Below are 13,353 nucleotides of genomic sequence, written 5' to 3' on the forward strand. Positions count from 1 at the left end.
GCATGTGGTGGTACCAATCAGATCATGGAGCTTCAAGTAAAAGCAGGGAACCTTGTGCTGGTATTATAAGGATGACTTAAAAACGGTGTACGTAAAATATTTTTGTATGCTGAAAGGACTCTACAACTCCTAACGTCACGCTGATTTTTTTTTAGATAGAGAGAGAGATGATCCATGTGTGAATGCTATCACAACTGTGTAGCAAGACTCATTGATACAGTCAGATCTGAGATGTTCCAATATGTGCATGGACATCTTAGAAAATTCTTCATGGCAACTTCCTCTGGATTGGGTTGCCAGGACTGCTTCCAAAAAATAGCGGACAAGCGGGGGGGTGGGTAAGTAGTAAAAAAAAAAAATTACAATTAAATTATATATTTTCTTACAAACAATTTACAGTAGGCCATCGTATTTGTTCTGTCGGTTTCGTTATTGGTAATCCATGCAAAAGTAGCTTCCCAGTCTTTGGTGTATTTGCACACTCCTCTCTTTCGTTTTAAAGAATTCGAAATCTCGCCGCTGTCACTCTCATCACTCGACGCCATTTTAGGTCAGTCAACACAAGCTACAATACATTTTAAAAATGTGAACTGTACATAATTTTATAATATATTTTTACTTTAATCTCATCATTAATTTTTTCGGAGAATCGAGTTCAATGGATATTCGATCTTTGTCTCATTCTAACTTATGAAAAAAAAGACAAAACACGATTCTCCTATCCTTATTCTCTTAGACTGTAGAGCTTTAGATTACATACCATTTCATCATAAAGCTTTTGAATAAAAAAAAGTCCACTATTTTGTGAAAAAAAAATAGTGAACATAATGTGAAAAAAGCGGACTGTCCGCTCAAATAGTGGACACCTGGCAACTCTACCTCTGGACTACACTTTAAAAGATAGTGGATGGATGGATGGATAGCAAAAGCAGGAAGAAATGCCAACCCAACTTGGCTGCTCCTGATAGAATAGCAATAACATTAGCAATAATAGCACCTAGACTTATAGAGATTCTCAGTCATCCAGGTCAGGGGTCACCAACCTTTCGGACCTCAGGGACCACTAAATTCATAATTTTAAATCCTGCGGACCACTAATATGATCTGCCTAATGACTGGGTGGGCGGGCGTGGCTAAGTGGTCATGTGACTGGGTGAGTGTGGCCAACTCAATGTCACTCATGTCGAGGGGTGCCTCGCCGGCCTCTACTTGCCCCTCCCCTCCCAGCCACTCCTCCCCTCCCCACCCAGGCTCCTTAGGGCCCCAACAGGAAGCAGTTGTTGGAGCTAAGCAGCCACCACAAGAAAGAGTTGGCAAAAGAGCTCAGTTCAAATTGGATCTGACTGAGAAGGAGGCTCAGCAGAAGCACCTCACTGAGGACTAGGAGCATATGCTTTCCGAGCAGAGGGAAGACCTGCGGGAGTGCAAGGCCAGGTACTGGCGCCTGGAGGCACAGAGGGCTGAAATGGTCAGCCAGTTCCAGGCCATGAGGCAGTCCCATTGGAACAAGGGCAGGCCCTTCGGCTCTTCACCACCAGTGGAGCTTCCCTCCAGCCTTCACCCAAAGCCCTGCACCAGGAGGCTGAAGCAAACCCCAAGTTGGAATTTCTACCCCACTCCAACCCACACAAAAAGACCCCAAAGGGGGAGACTCTCTGCCGCAACACAAATGTTCATTGCACATATCCGGCCCAGGGGCCGTAATTTGAGGACCCCTGATTTAGTGCATTATAAAAAATGCAAATAATTTTTCTGTGGACCACCAAATTTTTCTTGCGGACCACCAATGGTCCACGGACCACCAGTTGGTGACCACTGATCTAGGTCATAGTTGTCCCAAAGATGCTTTTTCAGGAGGCAACTGGACTTTCTTGTTTTTTTTTTCTTTTGAAGACATTTCACTCCTCATCCAAGAAGCTTCTTCAGCTCTGACAGGATAGTGGGGAATGGAAGGATTTATATTCTTTGCAGACATCTGGTCATTTGCATCTGTTTTAATGGGTCATTGAAGCACTTGGAGGTTTATCTGTGTCCTCAGGATCACCTGAGGGGTGCTCCTGGTTCCTGTAGTCTGCAATCTTTTCCTCTGGAACTCCCACACAGGGGTGGGTTCTAAATTTTTTTACTAGCAGTTCTGTGGGCGTGGCTTACTTTGTGGGCATGGCTTGGTGGGAGGGTAATGTGACTGGGTGGGCGTGGCCAATTTTTTTTTTTTTACTTTTAAAAGCATTTTTTCTCTAACCTTAAGAGGTTGTAGAAAACAATGCTTTGAAAAGCTTCTGCCGATCAGGCAATTCAGCTGGGATCATCAGAGGCTTTTCAAAGCATTTTTTTACCACCTCTTCGCTGAAGAGGTGGTAGAAAAAATGGTTTTAAAAGTAAAAAAAAAAAAAAGTTGGCCACACCCACCCAGTCATATTATCCCCCCAGCAAGCCACGCCCACAGAACCGGTAGTAACAAATTTTAGATTTCACCACTGGATCACATGACCCCCAGCACACTGAAATAGTCATTAATGTGAGTCAATTGTCAAGCGTCTGAATTTTGATCACGTGATCATGGGGATGCTGCACCAGTCGTAAGTGTAGAAAAAAGGGTCATAGGTCACTTTTTCAGCGCCGTTGTAACCGTAACCCTAAATGAGCTGCTATAAGTCAGGGACTATTTGTAGTGGTAACTTACTATGACATCAATGTGGGCTGAGATAGTCTTCTAACACCTCAAATAAGCTTGGAGATAGAAAAAAAAATAGAAGTACAGCTTTGGCCACTACTTGGAATCAGTGGCGAAATTCAATTTTTTTTACTACCAGTTCTGTGGGCGTGGCTTGGTGGGCGTGGCAGGGGAAGGATACTGCAAAATCCCCATTCCCATCCCATTCCTGGGGGAAGGATATTGCAAAATTTCCATTCCCACCCCACTCTGGGGCCAGCCAGAGGTGGTATTTGCCAGTTCTCCGAACTACTCAAAATTTCCGCAACCGGTTCTCCAGAACCTGTCAGAACCTGCTGGATTTCACCCCTGCTTGGAATGTACTGGAAGAAGAGCCTTACAAAGAAAGAAGATCTAATCATCTAGCTCGCTTTTTGTGTTTAAGGAGAAAGGTTGCTTTATTGGATTTTACAGGTTTATTAAAAATATGATTAGGGCTCTCTTGTGTCCAGAGAGTACATAAAAGGATGGGTGAATCTCTCAGGCTCAATTTCATTCAGCACATCATTCTTCCAATGTTAAATTTGTTCCATCTAATTTTTTTTTATTAGGTTGGGATTTTTTTTTAAAAAAAAGAACCCTATTCTGTAGATATTTCCATACCTACATCTTTTAATATGTACATTTTTGTAGGCACCTTTGTTCCTACAAATGGTTTGTCTAGGAGGTGGCAGACAGGACTGGCGATATTGAGCTCCACTGCAAAATAAGGTTGAGTAACACAACTTTTTAAAAAAACCTGGAGATGACAACATGCAAGCTATTTTTGGTTCCCTTATAGCTTTGGAGGTGTGAATTGGGTAAATTTGTATTGAAGTGCAAACTGTGTGCATTCCTTTGAATCTCTCAGAAAGACAGGGGGGGAAAAACAGTTAAATTGGCATAGAAATAATCTAATTTAACATACATCCCATGGGGAGCAAAAATTGCTTGACCAAGATTTGAGTTTTATACAACACCCAAAAAACTATTACAGATTTGAGTTTGGCAACTTTAAAAGGTGAGGAATTTCCCCTTTAGTCTGAATTAAAATTGCAGCTTATTTTGTGGTAATGGGGAGACTTGATAGTTGAACAGGCCTCCTCATTTTAGATGATAGATAGATAGATAGATAGATAGATAGATAGATAGATAGATAGATAGATAGATAGATAGATAAGAGAGCGAGATGATAGATAGATAAGAGCGAGATGATAGATAGATAGATAGATAGATAGATAGATAGATAGATAGATAGATAAGAGAGAAAGAGATAGATGAGAGACAGATAGATGATAGATAGATAGATGATAGATAGACAGACAGACAGACAGACAGACAGATATAGATGAGAGAGTGATATATATATATATATATATATATATATTTAAAGCTTCTATGCTTTGAACATACAATATTTGGCTTGATTAAATGTCTTTTCTGGAAAATTCCTGGTGACCTTGTGTATTTTGTGAATCAGATCTACTGCAGTGGATTTATGCACTCAAATCCTTCCTATTCCCCTACCCTTTTGCTAACATTATAGCTGCTTTTACAGAAATAATGAAATCAATGCCATGTATTTTGAGTGTCTTAGCTCTTAACAGTCTTGTTCTATGCAAATTAAGCTCTTCCATGACTTGATTCTGATCAGATCCAAAGTGAAGTTTATTCTTTAAAAAGCAAGCAAGCAACAGCTATGACTCCCACACGAGAAATGCAAATAATATTATTAGCGGGCAACTGTATAATTCTAGGAGGTAATCAACAAATAGAGAAGGCAGCTGAAACATTTTGTACAAGATAATTTCTGCCCTATCACAACTCCTGTGTTTGTGAAATGCAGGAGCATCTGGCTCAGTGTCTTAATTGGGAAAAAAGAAGCATGAAAATTAAGGGAATGTGCCAATTATCAGAAACAAAAAGAATAACGGGCGAGAATAAATATATATTTGGATATCGCACATCAGATTGGCCTCGTTAAAGTTTCCTCTAGATAACTACAGGTAGTCCTCAACTTACAATCATTCATTTAGTGACCATTCAAAGTTACACTGAAAAAAGTAATTTATGACTGCTTTTTTTAAAAACTTAAGACCATTGCAGCATCTCCATGGTCAGGTGATTAAAATTTGATTGCTTGGCAACTGGGCGTGTATTTATATCATAAATTGATATAAATTGATCATGTGATCACATGATCACATAAATTGATCATGTGATCAATTTTTGAGACCTTCTGACAAGCAATGTCAATGGGGAAGCCAGATTCACTTAGCAACCAGGTTGCTAACTTATCAACAGCTGCGATTCACTTAACAACTGTGGCAAGAAAGGTCCTCAAATGGGCCAAAACTGACTTGACAACTGTCTGGCTTAGCAACGGAAATTTTGAACTCAGTTGTGGTTGAAGGTGAGGACTACCTTTCAGTTGTGTTTCCTAGCAACCACCAATGGGCACCCTGACAGGAAACTTGATTTATGCCCCATTTTCTAACTATAGGTGTGGCTACTATATTTGGGCAATAAATCCTGCATGACTACCAGATGGTCACAAAGCTCAGTCTACTTTGCTACTGTGCTACTGTACTGATGGTGATCTGACAAAGGGTTATCCAATCTCTTCTTAAAAACTTCTAGCGTTGAAGCATCTTTGTTGCTCTTCTCTGCATTCTTTCTAGAGTCTCAATATATTTTTTTTACATTGTGGTGACTAAAACTGGATGCAGTATTCCAAGTGTAGCAGTGGTAGGATTCAAATAATTTAACAACCGGTTCTCTGCCCTAATGATTTCTTCCAACAACCAGTTCACCAAACTGCTCAGAAAGTTAACAACCGGTTCTCCCAAATTGGTGCGAACTGGCTGAATCCCACCACTGAAGTGTAGCCTTATCAAGGCATTATAAAGTGGTATTAACACTTCATGTGATCTTGATTCTATCCCTCTATTTATGTAGCCTAGAACTGTGTTGATTTTTTTGACAGCCGCAGCACACTGCTAGCTCATATTTAAATGGCTGTCCACTAGGACTCCAAGATCCTTCTCACAGTTACTACTATTGAGTGACATATACTATACCTATGCATTCTGTTTTTCTTGCCTAAACGTAGAACCTAACTTTTTTCATCATTGAATTTCATTTTGTTAGATAGTGCCCAATGTTCAAGTCTGTCAAGATCCTTCTGTATCTTAAGCCTATCTTCTAGAGTGTTGGCTCTTCCTGCTAGCTTGGTGTCATCTGTGAATTTGATGAGTTCCCCATCTATCCCCTCATCCAAATCATTTGGACCAAGGATCTGGATTTCTTCAGATCAGATACAATAATTCTAGTTTACTGAGCTTCCCATGGCTGCTCTCTTCAGATATAGAAGAACTTCTGCTCTATCAATGTCTAGCAATTCATAGTCTTTTTACATCATGCTTCACACTTTGGGAGAATGCCGACCATGGATAATGGAAGGGTGTTGATTGACACAGAGGGTGGGAATCCTAGGCTGATTTCCTGGTGATATAACTATCTTAAGCACCAGCGCACCTTCAGAATCATGATTCTGCCTTTCTTCTTCCTTGGCTTGTTATTTTCTGTTACACATTATCCAACACTCTCTTTTCTCCTTAGCTCATCATATTTTTCAATCCTAACATGCTCCATAAGAAGATCTCCCTTTTGATATCTCTCCTTGGGATCAGATGGAAACCTAGAAACCAGAGAACGAATGGCTTGCTAGAGACTGAGCTTCCAAAGTTGGTGGGTTCTATTCCAAAATCTATTTTTTAAAATCTAATTTAAAGTGTAAATTGCACCAAAACAAAAGCAAATACTGCAACACGATGGCTCTTCCAGCAATGATCTATTCAATGACTGTGAAGTGTGTAATCTAAGGAAATCAGATGCAGAAAAGCTTTGAGTCATGCAGGATGCAATGAAGAGATGAATGCTAAAGATCTCACTCTGAGGTTAAATCAGAAATGGAAAAAAAAAAGGATGATGGATTAACTTTAAAGATATCATAAAAGTAGCATTAAAACGGAAATATACAATAAATAGATAAAGCACATGGTACATTTGCCTGACAATAAGTGGACCGACCAGAAGGCTGGCAGTTTGAGACCCCATGTGATGGGGTGAGTTCCCATCCTTACCCCAGCTCCTGCACCCCCAGCAGTTTGAAAGCATGTCAATGCAAGTAGATAAATAGGTACCACTTTAGTGGGAAGGTAACAGTGTTCCATCCATCTTGGCATAGAATCATGCCAGCCACATGACCACGACAGTGTCTTTGGACAATATTGGCTCCCTTGGCTAAGAAACAGATATGAGCACTGCCACCTTGAGTCAAGCATGACTGGATAGAGCCGTGATGGCAAATCTATGGCATGTGTGCCAGAGGTGGTACACAGAGCCCTCTCTGTAGGCACACACGCCATTACCAGTTGCTCTTTCGTGTTCCATCATGCGCATGTGTGCCGGCCAGCTGCTCTCTTCTGGGTTCTGGCATGCGTAAGTGTGCCGGCCAGCTGGTCTTTGCACAAACCCAGAAGAGCAGCTGGCCGACCCGCGCATGCACACTGGCCAGCTGCTCTCTTCCAGATTCTGGCTTTCCAGCACGCACTCCAGTTTTGGCACTCGGTGCCAAAAAGGTTAACCATCACTGGGATAGAGCAAATACCTTATACCTATACCTATACCTTTTTTTAGGTGGGCAGAACAATTGACAACATTGTGTGCCTTACAACTGCACACTTGGATAACATCCTACAAGATAGAGAGATAAACTTTGGAAAGATCGTGATCCCAAATGGACCACCAAAGTGAAAGACCTAGTACAGTACTGTATGATTTTTTAAATGCAATTTATACTGTATTTTGTTGTTGTTTATACTGTATCTTGTTAAATGCTCAGAGTTGCCTTGGTGAGATGGGGAAGCCCTATAAATCCATATCAATAAATAAGAATCTGTTGAACTCATCACGTCCGATACCAACACTATCCTGTTGAAGGCACTGATAAAGCGATTTGAATGAAATGCCATTAACAGTGTTACTACACATTTAATCCATTTTCCATTCTGACACATCAAGTGCTCATTGGAGGGCAACTTTTGAAGGGAGATTGAAATCAAGGCAGTTGGATAGGCTTCTGTAGTCCTGGGAATTACGACTTTGCATCCCTCATACAAACATATTGATTTCTTTTCTTTTTTAAATACATTTTGATTCTCGTTTCACATTTTTCATGCTAAAGATGATACAGGTTTTTATATTTCAAAATAATAATCAATAATATTTATTCCTTTGGTATAAAGCTATATCTTGGATTCTTATTTGGACTTTCATCCAGGGGTGAAATCCAGCAGGTTCTGACAGGTTCTGGAGAACCGGTTGCGGAAATTTTGAGTAGTTCGGAGAACCGGCAAATACCACCACTGGCTGGCCCCAGAGGGGGATGGGAATGGAGATTTTGCAATATCCTTCCCCTGCCATACCCACCAAGCCACGCCCACCAAGCCGTGCCCACACAATCGGTAGTAAAAAAAATTGGATTTCACCACTGCTTTCATCTGTATGTTCGAGACCGCCATTTTAGACAAAAGGAAAGCAGACGGGAGACCTCATTTTCTGAGGTTGATATTGTATGGTGTATTAACAATTAGAGTATAAAACAACTATTGCAGAACATAAATAAAAATAAGTCTTCTTAAGCTGACAAAAATGGAAAGGAGGAGGGAGTTGGGATCAAAATCCTACCAAGTGTTAAGTATAGAATTAAACTGGAACACATTTTTTTCCTGAGATCCTATCTTTTCAATTTCATGTTACTTAGTATATTTTAGTATATTTTGTTTCTTTTCAGTTAATTTTTAGTTACAATAATTATACTAGGTTTATTTTTAGTTGGTTGTTTGTATCTCACCTTTATTATTTTTACAAATAACTCAAGACGGTGATCATATCCAATACATCTTCCTCCTATTTTTCTGACAACAACAATCCTGTGAGGTGAGTTGGGCTGAGAGAGAGTGACTGACCCAAGGTCCCTCAGCTAGCTTTCTTGACCAAGCAGGACTTGAACTCACAATCTCCTGCTTTCTAGCCTGATGCCGCAACCCCTAGACCAATGATAGCTAACCTTTTTGCCAAAAACGGAGGGAGCACAGAGGGGTTGCGCATGCACGTTCATGTGCCCACACCCATAATTCAATGCATCCTGCCCCCCACGCATGCACGCGCAACCCCCCATGCTCCCCACGCTTTTGGCACGCAATGGCATGGTGGGCTTGGTAGGCCCGTTTTTTCGCCCTCCCCAGGCTCCAGAGGCTTTCTTGGAGCCTGGGGAGGGCAAAAACGGCCTTCCCCACACCTCCAGAGGCCCTCCGGAGGCCGGAAACAGCCCGTTTCCTGATTTCTGGTAAGCCCAGAAGGCTCGAAAATCAGCTGGCCAGTACGCGCATGCGTGCTGGAGCTGAGTTAGGGCAATGCTTGCGTGCCCACAGATATGGCTCCACATGCCACCTGTGGCACGCGTGCCGTAGGTTTGCCATCATGGCCCTAGACTCTCTTACAGGTTACAGTAGATTTATTAGATTTTCTTTTATTCATTCAATTATGCTATTTGCCTCACTATCTGGGCAGCTTACAATAATATAAAAGCATAGACAGAAAAGCATTAGAAGTAAGATTAACAAATAAATAAAAAGTTGAAAGCAAGAGCAAGGACAGTACGAGGATATTGTTGAACAGGAAGACTTTCAAATCTATTGATGATTTGAATTCTTTTTTTCCCGCTCATATTTTTTGCGCACTTTTTATCAAGCAGACCTGGCAATTTGTATCAATGCCAAATCAAACTGTCTCTTACTTCATCAAATCCAGATGGATTCAGGGGTGAAATGCTCCCGGTTCGGACCGGATCGTCCAATCTGGTAGCAATGGAGGAGGGTGGTTCAGAGAACTGGTACCAAAAATCCCTGCCACACCCCCACATGCCCAGCTGAGCCACACGATCATCAGAGGCTTTTTAAAAAAAAATTTAAAAGCATTTTTTCTACAACCTCTTCGGCTGAAAAAATGCTTTTAAAAGTAAAAAAAAAAGCCTCTGATGATCGCACTGCTCAGCTGGGATCGTCAAAGGCTTTTAAAAACATTTTTTCTACAACCTCTTCAGAAGTTGTAGAAAAAATACTTTTAAAAGCCTCTGATGATCCCAGCTGAGTTGCCTGATCGGCAGAGGCTTTTTTTCTTTTAAACACCTCTGACGATCCAAGCTGAGTTGCCTGATTGGCAGAGGCTTTTTTTCTTTTAAAAGCCTCTGACGATCCAAGCTGAGTTGCCTGATCGTCAGAGGCTTTTAAAAGAAAAAGAGCCTCTGCTGATCAGGCAACTCAGCTGGGATCGTCAGAGCCTTTTGAAAGTATTTTTTTACAACCTCTTCATCGAAGAGGTTGTAGAAAAAATGGTTTAAAAAGTTTTTTTTTAAATGGCCACGCCCACTTTATCCCCACCACCACCAAGCCACGCCCACAGAACCTGTAGTAACAAATTTTAGATTTCACCACTGGATGGATTGGATGGATTACCAACATTGGATCAGTTCGATTCCTCCTATCAAACACACAATTTGAATGAAATCAAACGCTCCATTCACACAGTAACACAAGAGCTTAAAAGATTTTATTTTCCCTCTGTTTCATTTGCCCAAATCCAGGGATTTTCTTTAGAAAGTGGCACATTCTTCAAACAAAAGTTGGATGGGTGACTTAGGAGGGGGGGAAAAAATCACATTATTGCTTGAAGTTATAATTGTGAGGAGATATAAGATGGTGGCGTTCAGATGAAGACTGCATTGCAGGGAAGAGCCATCTGTGCTGTGGAGGCTCTGTTTGTATTTTAATGTTTCAACATATCGCAAAGATAATTAAGAATAACTATAATTAAAAATGATTACAACAAATTACCCTTCCCTCAACAGTAACGCATACCTAAAACATATAACTTTTTAAAAAAGGGTTGCTATAACCCGTGAAAGATGAAAACATAGAAATAGTTAGTGAAGGTCCAAACACACACACAAAGTTACACACACACTAAAATGGAAGCCAGGAAATCTAAAATTTGTGCCAACAAAAATGAAATTATGTAACTGATATAAGGGAGACAAAGCGTGCAGATCCTGGGTATCTTCCTGCCAAATAGGTTCTTTGCAGTAATACTAATGCGATGACCAAACAAACAGACAACAAATTAGTACTTTTTTTCCTATTAATCCTCACCACTATTGGTAAAAGACAATTGGCTTTCAAAAATATCTTGGAAAGGTGAAGAGTGAAATAAGGTGTGGCTTACTGGCTCATATTGCTCTGTGTGGTGTCAGGAAGTGCATCCGGCAGTGGTGGGTTTCATAATTTTTTACTACTGGTTCTGTGGGTGTGGCTTGGTGGGTGTGGCATGGCTTGGTGGGCGTGGCTTGGTGGGCATGGCAGGGGAAGGATACTGTAAAATCTCCATTCCCACCCTACTTGAGGGGAAGGATACTGTAAAATCTCCGTTCCCTCCCCAATCCAGGGGAAGGTTACTGCAAAATCCCGATCAGCTGGGATTTGGGAGGCAGAAAATAGATGGGGGCAGGGCTAGTCAGAATTTTTACTACCGGTTCTCTGAACTACTCAAACTTTCCGCTACCGGTTCTCCAGAACTGGTCAGAACCTGCTGAAACCCACCTCTGTCGCCCTGACTCTACCCCAAATTAAAGGAATGCTGGATTGAAAAAAGGGAGGGTCCCCCCCTTTTTTTTTAATTTAGTGAGATGGCTGAAAGTGTTGAATGCTCCAACACTAGAAGTTTTAAAAAAAGATGTTAGATAACCATTTGTCTGAAGTGGTGTAGGGTTTCCTGCCTAAGCAGGGGGTTGGACTAGAAGACCTCCAAGGTCCCTTCCAACTCTGTTATTCTATTCTATTCTATTCTATTCTATTCTATTCTATTCTATTCTATTCTATTCTATTCTATTCCATTCCAACCCAACCCAACCCAACCCAACCCAACCCAACCCAACCCAACCCATTCCATTCCATTCCATTCCATTCCATTCCATTCCATTCCATTCCAATCCAATCCATTCCATTCCATTCCATTCCATTCCATTCCATTCTATTCTATTCTATTCTATTCTATTCATTGAAAGAGGAGTACCAAAGACAGCTATGCTAGCAATGGTGCTCTCTGACACTTCCAAAAGGAAGAAAGCATGACCATATAAAGAGAAATTGAAAAGGAATTCTCAACCTCTCCTTTTGCAAAGGAAGAAAAAAAAAACTAGAAAAATTAGTAACACAATGGTCACATGAATACTCAATTCCCCATTGAGCTTGAGCTTGTCAGCAGGTCACAAAAGGTGATCACAAGACATTACAACCTTCAAAAATACCTGCAAGTTGCCAACTGTCTGAATTCTGATCATGTGATCATGGGGATGCTGCAACCGTTGTGTGAAAAGCGGTCCCAGGTCACTTTTTTCAGTGCCGTTCTAACTTTGAGCAGTCACTAAATAAAAGCTGTAAGTCAAGTGCTACCTGTACTATGCCGCCTCATTCTACCAGCCATTAGAATCTTGTTCATGCATTCCATGGAAGTTTTGACAGAAGCACTATGTATCTGGGTTGCAAAAAATTCAGGTAACCCCTAGATGTCAACAACAAAGCATATAACACTGCCATGCTGTGATCTAGTAATCATCAGTAGAGTTCCGAGTTTGGTGTTTTCTCTTTCTGTTGATCACCCAGATTTCTGCACCCCATATGGGGCTGCTCTACAGCAGCGGTGTCAAACTCAAGACCTGCAGGCTGTATCTGGCCCACGGGATGCTTAGATCTGGCCCACAGGGCTGCCCTGGAAACAATGAAGGACTGGGCCATGAGCCTGAGTGGCGTAGGAGGCTAATGCCTCCTACTAAGGCAGCATTTAACATCCAGCTGCCTGCAATTACTGCGAGTTCAATTCTCACCAGGCTCAAGGTCGACTCAGCCTTCCATCCTTTCTAAGGTGGGTAAATTGAGGACCTGGTTTGTGGGGGCAATAAGCTGACTTTGTATAAAATATACAAAAGTATGAAGGCTGTTGCTTAACGCATTGTAAGCCGCCCTGAGTCTCTGGAGAAGGGCGGCATATAAAAATAAATAATAAATAAATAAATAAATAAATAAATAAATAAATAAATGCTTCTGCCAGCAAAAATGGAGCTCGGGAGGGCCGCACATAGCCATCCTTGGCTCCGTTTTCAGCCGTGACGGCCTCTTGCAGCCTCTGCCAGCAAAAATGGAGCCCAACGGGCCACGCACAGCCCCCCAAGCTCTGTTTTTGTTGGCAGAGGGCTGCAGGATTGCCATCGTGGCTGAAAATGGAGCATGGGAGCCCGTTTTCGCTGGCAGAGCGCTTGGTCCACCAGAGGTGCCCCAACACGAGTGACATCAAGCTGGCCACTCTCATCCTGGTCATGCCCCCCCCGGCCCCCCCGAGATCAAATACACCCCTGGTCTACAGCCATAAATGGGAATTTAGGTATAAAGTTGGCTATAAGCCATTCCAAAGGGTGTTTTTCATACTTAAAGGCTGAATCACGGTCTCCCTCAGCCACTTAACTATTATATCAATTTGGAACTTAT

This window comes from Pituophis catenifer, unplaced genomic scaffold, assembly GCF_029215685.1.
Source record: "Pituophis catenifer annectens isolate HBS135680 unplaced genomic scaffold, rPitCat1.0.hap2 SCAF_7, whole genome shotgun sequence".
Lineage (NCBI taxonomy): Eukaryota > Metazoa > Chordata > Lepidosauria > Squamata > Colubridae > Pituophis > Pituophis catenifer.